Source organism: Schistocerca gregaria, chromosome 3, assembly GCF_023897955.1.
Source record: "Schistocerca gregaria isolate iqSchGreg1 chromosome 3, iqSchGreg1.2, whole genome shotgun sequence".
Taxonomy (NCBI): Eukaryota; Metazoa; Arthropoda; class Insecta; order Orthoptera; family Acrididae; genus Schistocerca; species Schistocerca gregaria.
Window position 1 is genome coordinate 141,158,723 of NC_064922.1, and position 12,585 is coordinate 141,171,307.

Consider the following 12,585-nt stretch of genomic DNA (forward strand, 5'->3'; position numbering starts at 1 on the left):
TTTCTGTGCAAATTGTGAATAGCCTTCCGCTCCCTGAATTTTACCCCTGATACCTTCAGAATTTGGAAGAGAGTATTGCAGTCAACATTGTCAAAAGCTTTCTCTAAGTCGGCAAATGCTAGAAACGTAGGTTTGCTTCCTTAAAGGATTTTCTAAGGTAAAAACCATCATCTCGGGTAAAAATCATAGCCTCTGTGTTTTGAGACCGAAAAGGTATCACTTCGGTAGAATTTCTGTCTCAGGGGGCACCATTACTGCACTACGATATTTTGAGACCCAAAAACCTCAAAACGAGTGTTAAAAGCAAAAGGAGGTGAGTGCTGACGAGAGGTCCTCACACAGCCTTAGCCACAGAGGTGCTCTTGGACTTGTTTAGTGGGATGTTCGAACCAACCTCCGCATTTTCCTGACATGACATCTTAAGATTATCCTCCTTTCACCTCCCTGATAACATACAAGAGTAGAATCAAATTTTCTACCGACGAGCAAGTCCAGAAAGCGATTCTGAATTGGGGAAAGCAGCTCATCGGGGAGTTCTTCCAGGAGGGCATAAAGGAGCTTGCGTCACGGCTAACCATTTGCACTGAACGGGATGTCGATTTCGATTGTGTGGAAGAACAGTCAACAAGTGAATCAACGGTACTCTGTCTCCTTTTTCAAATACATTTCTTCTAAAAAATATAAAATATAAAAAAGTATAAAAACCTAGTACACTTACTTTCTGAGTATGCGTCGTATATTGATGGTAGTAGGATCGTTCTGCAGTCTGTGACAAATGTCAGTTCTCTCAACTTTCTCAATATTTTCGCGAGAACATCTTTTGTCCGAAGATTCCCATTTGAGTTCGAGCAGCATCTCCATAATACTCGGGAGTCGATTGAATATCGAACATGAAACGTCTGAATTGCCTCGATATCTTCCTTTAATCCGACCTGCTGTGAGTCCCTAACACTCGAGCAGTACTTAAGAAAGGGTCACACAAGTGTTCCATATTCAGTCTACTTTTACAGGTGAGCTACACTGTTCTAGAATTCTGTCAATCAGCCTAACTGGACCATTTGCCTTTCCTACGACCGATATAATGTACTTATTCCATTTCATGCCACTTAGTGCTTTTGCTCCGGGATAGCTCACTGCCGTGACTGTGTCAAGCAGAACACCAGTAGTATCGTATTCGAACGTCACAGAATTGTTGTTTCTACTCGTCTTCATTAACTCACCATTTCCGACACTTAGAGCAAGCTGCCATTCATCGCAACAAATAAAAATTCTATCCAAGCCAACCTGTATCCTCCTACAGTCATTCAAAGACATGACTTTCAGTACTCTACAGTGTCATTAGCAAAGTGTCGTAGTGTGCTGTTCGCACTATGTGTCAGATAGTTTATGTGCATAGAGAAGAAAGCGGTTCTATCACACTTCGTTGGTACACTCCGGACGATGTCATTGTCTCCGATGAACACTTACCGTCCAGGACGGTGTATTGGGTTCTATTACCTAAAAGAATCTTCGAAACACTTACCTGTCTGAGATCCTTTCCCGTGCGCTCAGACCTTTGCTAAGAGTCTTCAGTGTGCCATTGTGTCAAACACATTCCGGAAAGCTAGGAATACATAATTTGCCTGTTGCCTTTCATCCACAGTTCACAAAAAGTGTTTAGCAGGACCGATGCTTTCTAAATCCTTGTTGGTTTGTGCTCTTCTCTCTCCCAAGAAAATATGTTATATTCAAACAAAAAAAATATTGGCAAGATTTCTGAAACGATAATGATAGCAGTCTGTCATTTTACGGGTCCGTTCTCTTACCCTTCTTAGACACAGGAGCCAACGGCACTTTTTTTTATAGTCGCTTGGGACTTTGCGCTGAGTGAAAGATTCGCGTGAAATACAAGCTCAGTATGGGGCCATTGTCGAGGAGCACTTCTACGAAAGCGTATTTCGGATTCCATCTGGACATGATGACCTACTCTTATTCAACTGTATCAGCTGCTGTTCAAGGCCAGGGATGTCTGTTTCTATGCCTGAAATATCGGAATATATGCGGCGGTCACATGGTGGTATGTCTGTACGATTCTCTTGCGTGAACTATTTTTTAAACGGCAAATTTAAAACTTCAGTTTTATTTTTGCCCTCTGCTATCATCACACCAGAGCCGATATCCGAGTGACTTGACCAGCATATTGATTTTATATACTACCATAATTTTATAGAACTCTCTGCAAGATCTTCCGCTAACGAATGATGGTGGGAGTTATTTAATGTCTCGCCCATCGATCTTATTATCGATGCAAAATTTCTGCGTCTTTTTTATTTATTCTGTACCTAAGTCAGTAAAAACGGCACTCTTATAAGATAACTTCGATTTTCGTGCATCTGTCTATCCTACGGTTAGGAACCGTTTTTTCTCAGGAAAGGCTGCAGCTATTAAGTCATACACACGTCAATATTGAAATCTGAGGTCCCTTGGCAGTGTATCAGTTTTAAGCTTCTAAGTCAGTTCAGTCAACAGATATGGCCATATGAATCTCACACATTTTGATATTCGCAAACTCAGTCATCAGAACTATGGCACACTTCCCGTTGACCTAGAACCATTAAAATAGGAAAGAAGAAGGAGTATATAGTAAAAATAAAGGAAAAATTCGAAAATTGTTAATTTGTACTTACATAACTCGAAAAAAATATTCTTTTGTTGTTTTTCATCCGTCTGTCTGTGCGTCTGTAGAGACTGCTTCTTCTCTAGAACACATTCACCCATGGAGGTCAAATATTTGTAAGTTCTAAGGTATATGGCCCCTTCGCGGTGAAAAAGTGTTAAGCTTCTAAGTCAATGCAATCAAAAAATATTATAATGTATGTGAAATATTTTGGTACTCGCCAACTCACTCACCAAAACCTATGACGAATTTCCCGTTGACCTAGAATCATGAAATTTGCAAAGACGCATATTTGCATGCTGCAAGTAAAGGAAAAAGTTTGAAAACTGTGAATTTGTAATTATATGTCAAAAAAGAATATTTCTTATAATTTTTATCCGTCTGTATGTCTGTTAAAGCACCTTCCTCATTGTAACAGGTTGGCGTATTAAGCTAAAATTTGTACCACATACTAAAGTATAAAATTCGTATGCGGTATAAAACATTTAAGCATCTAAGTCAAGTCAATCGAAAAATTCGGACATTTATGAGACATATTTTGAAATTTGTAAATCGATTCATCAAAACCTATAGTGTACTTCCCGTTGACTTGTAATTATGAAATTCGGAAAGAAGTAATGTTTCACAGTATAGGTAATAGAAAAAAATCCTAAAATCGTTAATTTGTAACTGCGTAACAAAACAAATATTTTTTGTCATTTTTTTATCCGTCTGTCTGTTTGTCCTGCCATCCGTTAAGACACCTTTTAACTTCAACAGGCTAGAGTATCAAATTCAAATTTATATCACTTACCAAGGTCTATGGTCACTTGGCGCTGTAAAAAATTTAAGCTTAGAGTCAACGTAATCAAAAGATTCAGCCATTTATCACATTATTTGACACTCGCGAATTCACTCTTCAGAACCTATAGGGCACCATGCACTGACGTAGAACTATGGAATTTGGGAAGAAGCAAGGTTTCAAAGTACAAGTGAAGTAAAAATATTTGAAAATCTTTTAATTGTGATTATATCATATAAAAATATCTTTTTGACCTAAGGTGTACATTGCATTCGGCATCCATAAAAAAAAAAAAAACATAATAGACGTAAATTACTGATGCAAACATAAAAGATAAGTTGTAGTTTTGTCTTAAGAAGCAAAAAAATAATATTTTATTAAATATTCTATATCTACATATGCAAATTAAAATCGCCTGCTTGCCTCTTTTTGTACGCACGGTATTTATCTAAAGAACTAATGTATAGATTTTAATACAGTTCCTTGGATCTATTTCTTGCCAGTATCTACACCGAAAACTGGCAAAAATGGTTGAAATGCTCGATTTTCACACACACACACACACACACACACACACACAACACACACACACACACACACACACACACACACACACACACACACATATATATATATATATATATATATATATATATATATATATATATATATATGTGTGTGTGTGTGTGTGTGTGTGTGTGTGTGTGTGTGTGTGTGTGTTTTCTATGCATATACTGGCAAGGTATAGGATTCCATGCAAACAATGTTTTATATATGTATGTAAAATATTGTTTGCACAGAATTCTCAGTGCGCGAGTCCCACACACACATGATTAATTTAGGCCTCTAACTCATTATACAGAAAATGATATTCGCAAACCCAACCAACAAAACCTATCTGTACAAATAATTAAGTTTGTACAGAACACCCAGAGCGCTTTTTCTACTCGCAGTTGTCATTTCTTTTTTCACTTTTGTTAAGAATGCCTTACCAAAATGTCAGGGAATGTTATGTCTGTGGTTGAGAGCGCTGTCATACTTTTAAGTGCAAATATACGAACAGGAACCAAAACCTTTACAGAAGTGTAGCTCATCCGATGTCCGTAAGGATCTCCTCTAATTATGCAGAAGTGGACACATTGTTTGGTATGAATACGGAAGATAATGGAGACAAACAAAACAGAAATGCCAATTGTGAGACTTTTGCTTGGGCATACAAAAATATTGTAACAGGTAATGTGCGGCTTGTGTTCCTATGGTACTTGTTTTCATGCTTACCGTGCATATAATTTTCACTTCTCACAAATACATGATCACACGCTTTCACACCCACAATCCACAGTAGTGTAGCGGGGCTGATTAAAGCACAACTACATGAGGGGGTGGACTACCTGCACATTTGATGATATAATGCTGTAACTGATAAGCAGTAGGTTGTTAGTGGACATAGAGGATGGAGCGGGTGTAAGATTAACGTCGCTGACTAGGACTTCCAGGTTATATATCTATGCTCTATATACAGTATGTATGTATTCAAGGTGACCAGCGGCTACCCTTCACCCAGGGCAACTGTTCGAGGTCATTCAGGGGATCTCGCACTTCCCTCACTCCTAATTCAAATGGACTAACTCGATATCAGGCATCTGTTATAAAATTGGTAGTGAACCCATGTACCAATAGGAGCAAATTAAAATGGTGGAAAACCCCCCTCTCCCCTTAGACCAATGAGATTAAAGCTCTCCACTCTCTTATCAAATATTGAATTTAATTGATAAAAGGAGAATATATAAAAATGCAGTAAATGAAGCAGGCAAAAAGGAATACAAACGTCTCAAAAATGAGATCGACAGGAAGTGCAAAATGGCTAAACAGGGATGGCTAGAGGAAAAATGTAAGGATGTAGAAGCTTATCTCACTAGGGGTAAGATAGATACTGCCTACAGGAAAATTAAAGAGATCTTTGGAGAGAAGAGAACCACGTGTATGAATACCAAGAGCTCAGATGGCAACACAGTTCTAAGCAAAGAAGGGGAGGCAGAAAAGTGGAAGGAGTATATAGAAGGTTTATACATGGGTGATGTACTTGAGGACAATATTATGGAAATGGAAGAGGATGTAGATGAAGACGAAATGGGAGGTACGATACTGCGTGAAGAGTTTGACACAGCACTGAAAGACCTGAGTCGAAACAAGGCCCCCGGAGTAGACAACATTCCATTAGAACTACTGACGGCCTTGGGACAACCAGTCCTGACAAAACTCTACCAGCTGGTGAGCAAGATGTATGAGACAGGCGAAATACCCTCAGACTGCAAGAAGAATATAATAATTCCAATCCCAAAGAAAGCAGGTGCTGACAGATGTGAAAATTACCGAACTATCAGTTTAATAAGCCACGGCTGCAAAATACTAACGCGAATTCTTTACAGACGAATGGAAAAACTGGTAGATGCAGACCTCGGGGAGGATCAGTTTGGATTCCGTCGAAATGTTGGAACACGTGAGGCAATACTGACCTTACGACTTGTCTTAGAAGAAAGATTAAGAAAAGGCAAACCTACGTTTCTAGCATTTGTAGACTTAGACAAAGCTTTTGACAATGTTGACTGGAATACTCTTTTTCAAATTCTAAAGGTGGCAGGGGTAAAATACAGGGAGCGAAAGGCTATTTACAATTTGTACAGAAACCAGATGGCAGTCATAAGAGTCGAGGGGCATGAAAGGGAAGCAGTGGTTGGGAAAGGAGTGAGACAGGGTTGTAGCCTCTCCCCGATGTTATTCAATCTGTGTATTGAGCAAGCAGTAAAGGAAACAAAAGAAAAATTTGGAGTAGGTATTAAAATTCATGGAGACGAAGTAAAAACTTTGAGGTTCGCCGATGACATTGTAATTCTGTCAGAGACGGCAAAGGACTTGGAAGAGCAGTTGAACGGAATTGACAGTGTCTTGAAAGGAGGATATAAGATGAACATCAACAAAAGCAAAACGAGGATAATGGAATGTAGTCAAATTAAATCGTGTGATGCTGAGGGAATTAGATTAGGAAATGAGACACTTAAAGTAGTAAAGGAGTTTTGCTATTTAGGAAGTAAAATAACTGATGATGGTCGAAGTAGAGAGGATATAAAATGTAGACTGGCAATGGCAAGGAAAGCGTTTCTGAAGAAGAGAAATTTGTTAATATCGAATATAGATTTAAGTGTCAGGAAGTCATTTCTGAAAAAATTTGTTTGGAGTGTAGCCATGTATGGAAGTGAAACATGGATGATAACAAGTTTGGACAAGAAGAGAATAGAAGCATTCGAAATGTGGTGCTACAGAAGAATACTGAAGATAAGGTGGATAGATCACGTAACTAATGAGGAGGTATTGAATAGGATTGCGGAGAAGAGAAGTTTGTGGCACAACTTGACTAGAAGAAGTGATCGGTTGGTAGGACATGTTTTGAGGCATCAAGGGATCACAAATTAACATTGGAGGGCAGCGTGGAGGGTAAAAATCGTAGAGGGAGACCGAGAGATGAGTACACTAAGCAGATTCAGAAGGATGTAGGTTGTAGTAGGTACTGGGAGATGAAGCAGCTTGCTCAGGATAGAGTAGCATGGAGAGCTGCATCAAACCAGTCTCAGGACTGAAGACAACAACAACAAAAACTCTCTTATCTAGTTCATATGTATAGGGCTCGTTATTCACTGTCTATGCAGCATGGGAAGAGTTTCAGGTTCGTTGTAAACAATAATTATGAATTGAAAGGGCTTGGAAATAATGTTGTTGTTGTGGTATTCAGTCCAGTGACTGGTATGATGCAGCTCTCCATGCTACTCCATCCCATGCAAGCTTCTTCATCTCCCAGGAGTTACTGCAAATTACATCCTTCTGAATCTGATTAATGTATTCCTCTCTTGGTCTCCCTCTACGATTTTTACCCTCCACATTAATCTCAAATACTGTATTGGTAGGCCCTTGATGCCTCACAACATGTGTTACCAACTGATCCCTTCAAGTTGTAAAACAAATTTCTCTTCTCCCCAATTCAATTCAGTACCTATTATAAAGTTTTTTTTATTGTAAATTTTTACAATATTTTTGTAATTTTTTGACATTTTTATTTACAAATACGTTTGTTCCTCATAATACACACACACAAACACACACACACACACACACACACACACACACACACACAAAACCATAACAAGCGTGCTTACAAATACGTAAATACACAGCCAAACAATCAGTCAATGAATAGTGTGATCAGAGGAGCGTGCCAATGCTGCCATCAGAGATGAACCGTTTGTTGTTGACGAGACAGTCCTACTTTCAGCTGCAGTGCAGTATGTATCACACGGTTTCTCAGTAGAGAAGCTACTTAGGGCACCATATGTGGAGCTGCGCCATCGCCTTCTAGAAGACTACTCTAGTAATAGGGTGGTAGTAAAAAATTGCCGACACTCTTCAACATAACGTTCTAACAGACGTAGCGTTTAAGGCTGCACAATGCACAATCTTACTCCACCTTTGTGTGGCACTTGGCATCAACGTGGTATGCATGCATTTCTGCGTTCTGAGTACCACAGACTTCACAATATACGAACCATTCGCCTCGTCTTTCATCAGGCCGGTAAACTTTTTGTTTTGTGGGTTATACCAAGAGGACTGTCGGTAGCATTTGCGGAAGTGTCGAATTTTTCGTGGCTGTACTTAATGACGTCGTATGTATCACAGCCTTTTTCCCAGTAGATGGAACTGTATACATACAGCGGAAACTGGGATTGATGAAGTTTAGCTTCGCAGACTCGTAGTGGAATTGGTACATGTTGGAATTTGGAGAGGTCCAGAACACACATACCGATATAGACAGGCTCCGTGATCTGCACTGAAACCTTGGCCAGCTCCACAGCTACTACTCCTTCACTGAAGATGGAGGCCGCTTAAAATTTGGCTTGACCTAAATTTTCAGTCATTATATACGTATTTACTTATAATACATAGGAAACGTACTCAGAAGTACTGTCCTGTTCATGAAAAGTACGAACTTTAGGCTGGAGGTAAAAAATTTCCGAGACGCTTTACCACATCGGTCTAAAAGACAAAGGAAATTTATTGTTATGTACATCTGTGCAGCATACTTTCCACTGTATAAACTAAGACTGTAAAATTTTACGAGAGTTAAAATTGGAATTTTAATTGGCCTTCCCAGCATATATGACTCGCAAGCTCGACCACGAAACTTCCTTAATACAAAAAATAAACCCCACATTTCAGAATTAAATATGGTTTTCGTCTTCCTGATATATATGACGATGAAGCTCGTCTACAAAAATTCCTAAAATAAACCTGCGCATTAAAGAGTTAAATCCGATGAAACGCGCACATAATAAAGAATTATATGCTTTACACTTCTTCAGATCAAAAATGAAACTCTAAAACGTAAGACTGACCGACGTTTAGGCTTGTTAACATACTTATTCCATATACCTAGCAGCATTCAAGTAGTTTGTTATCACGGTACTCCGCGTTAGAAGCCTCTTTAAGGCTTAGGTGGGATGTCAAGCCACTCCGAAAAATGGTGACATTATGCGAAAATCGGGACATCAGGTAACATTAGGAAGTGAGTTGTTTCTGTAGTACCATATATTATGGTTTCTTCACGTATGGAGAACGGGAAGGAAGTCTACTTAATTCCTGTGTAGCACTGGGATAAAGGTTGCTTCGCTGTCCCGACGTGAGTAATTCGTTGGGGGCTGTAGTATACTTCTAAATACTTCACTTAATACTATTTTTGATATTTTGTTAGTAGAGTTTCATCGAATAATTGGTGTCCATGTGATCTGCGTCCGACAATTCACATTTTTTAACATTTCTGTGACACTCTACCGTGTACGAAACAAACTTGTTATCTTCACGCTGGCCTTCTTTTTATACGTTCATTGTTCCCTGTAAGATGTTTAGCGAGCGCGTTTTGCATCTTAAGCAATATTTTAGGATAGGTCGCACAAGAGTTCTATAAGCAATTTCTCCTTCTCTAATGACCTTGATGTCGACGGAACTTTTAATCCCATCTTTCTTTCTTCGTAAGCAATTTATTTTTGGATAATTATATTGTCCCTGTATTCTACCAATGATCCGAAGTCTGTTATCTGCTTCACATAACGACTCAGCCTATGTGAACGTTCCATTTCATATCTCCAGAAACTGTTTCAAATGTGTATGAGTTGACTCGTTCTAATCGTGAAGAATTGATATGTAGTCATTCCTGAATTTTGTGATGTGCACAATTTATATATCTGAACACCTGAAACAAGTGGCCAGTCTTTGCATCAGTTTGTCGTCTTCTCAACTTTGACTCATCCTTCAGCCTTTTTTGACCTAGTCCTTTACTAGGGACATCTTATTGCATTAGTTGCAAAAAAAAGTCTGAGTCTCGTTTACTTGCTCTATAGGACACAACATAACAGCAAGCGTTCCAACATACATGTCTGGATCATGTCTGAAACTATTTTCACTTCTACGGATGACAACTCTCCAGTCAGGATAAGACTCTGAATCCTACCTAACCAAAGTCAGTCCAGTAACAAATTTATTTTATAACTCAAATGATAGTACTTTTTGTAATTGCATTCTTGTGGTACTGAGTCAAAGTCGGAAATCAAGATATTCAGTGGAAAACACTGCAATCATAGTTAATGGTTACAAGTGGAGAACTAGAAGTAATACAGAAACTTAAACATTTGTTTTGGATTCTCTGCTACCGAATTAACAAGGTTTAGCTCCTTTTACTTGTACAACATTCTGCGTGTTGGAAAGCGTAATTTACAAGTAGAAACGGCTTGTATTTTTCACTGTTTTGTGTTGCTCGCCACTGGAGAAATACGACCAAGCTACGCTACATCTTGGCACTACAGCTCGGCAAACTGCATGTTTTGCTGTGAGGATTCCAGGTAACGCCCTCTCTCTCTCTCTCTCTCTCTCTGTCTCCTACGCTCGCATCGCATCCGGCAGCGGCGAGAGCCCTGCGTCTCGCAGGTGGCGCCTCCCTGCCGTCCGTGGCGCCTACCTGCACTACCTCCCTCTCGAGCCGAGACCGAGGTTGGCGTCTTGTTTTTTGTGCTGCCGTCGACGTTTCGTAACGGACCGCAAACAAAACAGCAGCGCGCTGGCGCCAGCTCGTATGCACAGCAAAGATATCGCCCGTGCGAGATACTGTTTCAACACTCGTTATGCAACTGTCGTACCCCACGTGGGCAGAAAGGTAGGAAAAACTGTACTTGCGGAGTGAGAGACACTTCGTTCTTGCCCGGTCTTCAGATAGGGCTGTCTTTTATTTTCTAGTCGCTTCAGTAATCAGAGCAGTTCTTTTTGTCTCAGGACACATCTCCAAATGTGAAGGACCAACGTGTATTACTTCCGAAGAGAATAATTGTGCCAAACCAAATCGAAGTTTTTGGTCAACCTGGAACTGGGAATAAGGGAGCTCACCATAGTTGATGCGTAGCTGTAACGAACACAACTTGGTTTGATAATGTTGCACACGATTGCATGGTAGCCATTCTTCGATACCGTCATATGGGCTGCCGTTGTGGTCTTCAGTCGCAAGACTGGTTTGACGCACCTCTCCACACTAGTCTACTCTGTGCAAGCCTATTTATCTCAGAACAACTGCTACAACCTACATCAATTTGAAGCCGCTCATTGTATTCATCCCTTTGACCTCTTTTACAATTTTTATCCCACACAATTCCATCCATTACCAAAGCAATGTTTCTGTCACACCTCAGGATGTTTCCTGTCGATCGATGGCTTCATTTAGTAAAGTTGTGTAGTAAATTTTTTTGACCGTTAGTACGATTAAGTGCCTCCACATTATTTTACTCCATGTACCTACTCAATTTTCAGCATTACCATCCACGATCCATTCTAGGAACCCTGATTTCTGTTGTTATCCGTACAAGTTATAAAAATGCATGTGTGTTTGAATGTACAGGCGGCCAAGGTGGCCAAACGGTTCTAGGCGCTTCATTTTGGAACCGCGCGACTCCTGTGATCGCAGGTTCGAATCCTGCCTCGGGCATGGATGTGTGTGATGTCCTTAGGTTATTTAGATTTCAGTAGTTCTAAGTTCTAGGGGATTGATGACCTCAGATGTTAAGTCCCATAGTGCTCAGAGCCATTTGAACCTTTTATACGTGTACATATGTGTGTGTGTGTGTGTGTGTGTGTGTGTGTGTGTGTCTGCGTCTGTGTCCTTCGTATCTCCTCCTAAATCACTGGTACGATTTCAACCAAACTAGGTACACATATCCCCTACGGCAGGGCAACAATCGCTGTGGGGGCAAGGAGCGCCTATGTATCATAGTTCAGGCGATATCTACATCTATATCTACATGCATGGATACTCTGCAAATCACACTTAAGCGCCTGGCAGAGGGTTCATCGAACCACCGTCGCAATTATTCTCTGTTATTCCACTCTCAAACACTGCAATAAAAACGAACATCTATATCTTTCCGTGAGAGCTCTGATTTCCCTAATTTTATTGTGAAAATCGTTTCTCCCTATGTAGACGTATTTTCGCATTCGGGCCCGCATCTCGCGGTCGTGCGGTAGCGTTCTCGCTTCCCGCGCCCGGGTTCGATTCCCAGCGGGGTCAAGGATTTTCTCTGCCTCGTTATGGCTGGGTGTTGTGTGTTGTCATTAGGTTAGTTAGGTTTAAGTAGTTCTAAGTTCTAGAGGACTGATGACCATAGATATTAAGTCCCATAGTGCTCAGAGCCATTTGAAGCATTTTTTTCGCATTCGGAGGAGAAACTTGGTGATTGAAATTTTGTGAGAAGATTCCGCCGCAACGAATGTCGCCTTTCATGGTGCCCATCCCAAACCCTCTATACTGCGCGAGGTGGCGCAGTGGTTAGCACACTGGAGGACGACGGTTCAATCCCGCGTTCGGCCATCCTAATTTAGGTTTTCCGTGGTTTCCCTAAATCGCTTCAGGCAAATGCCGGCATGGTTCCTTTGAAAATGCACTGTCGACTTCCTTCCCAGACCCTGCAGCAGTACTCCAAAAGAGCACTGACAAGCGTAGTGTAGGCAGTCATACGTACAATGAGATGTGTGGAAAACGGCCGTGTCGTGCATAACTTCGTCCGCC